Source organism: Suricata suricatta, chromosome 7, assembly GCF_006229205.1.
Source record: "Suricata suricatta isolate VVHF042 chromosome 7, meerkat_22Aug2017_6uvM2_HiC, whole genome shotgun sequence".
NCBI classification, from domain to species: domain Eukaryota; kingdom Metazoa; phylum Chordata; class Mammalia; order Carnivora; family Herpestidae; genus Suricata; species Suricata suricatta.
Window position 1 is genome coordinate 143,001,044 of NC_043706.1, and position 1,310 is coordinate 143,002,353.

Consider the following 1,310-nt stretch of genomic DNA (forward strand, 5'->3'; position numbering starts at 1 on the left):
GCCGGCTCTCAAGAGGCACACGGAACTAGGGTACTTGGGGTAGAGACAAAGGACGGAAAGGTTTTCCCATGAATCCAGCCTAGAACTTGGGCATTTACGCATAAGGTACCTGAGACACGCAGCCTTGTGTAATGTCATCAGGGCGTGTGCAAGTAAGAACCAAGCAAGGACTCCTGCACTCCTGGAACCCAGCCCTACGACCCGTCACCGCCTGTCACAGTCGACAAGACTACCTTCCTTTTCACCACGGGACTATGCTGGGCGAAGCCTACATCAACATCATTTCCAGAACATTCTCCTGGAAGTGTTCTTGGGCTGTTTCTCGGCATCTCCAGAGGGACCCTCGCATGAGCCCGCCTACCCACAACACAAGCACCAGCGCCCTGGGCTCAGTGCCCCCCCCATCTCCCCCTCCCCCCCGAAGGCCTGCCCGTCCTCGCCAGCTGATGGGGGAGCCCAGGGCTGCCACAGCCCCCTTGCCTCGGCAGTTTCGCTGTTGGCCCCAGAGATGGCGGGTGGTTCTACTCGAGACGCTCAAGGATCTCCAGGGAGGCCGAGCCTGGGTGGCGGCCGGGCCTTCCCCGGGCGGCACCCTACCGCCTGCCCTGCAGCCTCGCTCGGGTCTAATCTCGCCAGTTCCGAGCCTTGCCCAGCCCTGTCTGGAATCCCACAAGCCTCTGGAGAACAGGGGTCCTGCTCCTTTCGGACCCCCAGGCCTCCCGGCAGGGGTGCCTCTCGTTGGAGCCTGGAGAGCACGAGGCTGCCTCCCATCCTCTCCCCTGCACCCAGGCAGGCCCAGAGAAGCCGAGGGCTGAGCACGGCCACACAGCAGGCCCGGAGGGGCAGCAGGCAGCCAGGCTTCACACCCCAGGCGGTCCTCGGAGCCACAGGGAGGATCCCTCACATTTCAGTGACTCACAAGAGAAAAGTCCTTTGTGTCCCGGATGACAAATGTAAACGGAGGGAACTTGTTAGTCCACAGAGTCCGGGGCTTCCAGAGGTGTCGGATGGATTAAGAATAAAAGTCTGTGATGTGCTGCGGGGACAAATTGGAAGGCAATAAAATATCAGGGGTCCTCTTAACACTTCTTCACAAAACATCTTTTTTGCTTCCTAGAAAAGCAAAATCATAACTGGATTGACTCCCGCCACTTCCACTGAGGCAGATCTGATAGGCTTTCTAAAGCGGGACTGGTGCACCGTGCTCCCCCCGCCCGGTCCGTGGCCGCCCCCTTCTCCATGCTCCCGCCCCCCACCGGGTCCTTGGCTGCTCCCTCCCTGTTCTCCCCTCTCCCCACCCGCCAGGTCCT

The 1,310-nt window shown here is 60.3% G+C and overlaps 1 protein-coding gene across 1 annotated transcript in view; it reads right to left on the reverse strand.

The window, feature by feature from the left end:
• Positions 1-1,310, reverse strand: part of RPS6KA2 (ribosomal protein S6 kinase A2) — a 307,190-nt gene that overhangs the window by 87,384 nt on the left and 218,496 nt on the right. The gene's annotated exons all lie outside the window — the stretch shown is intronic.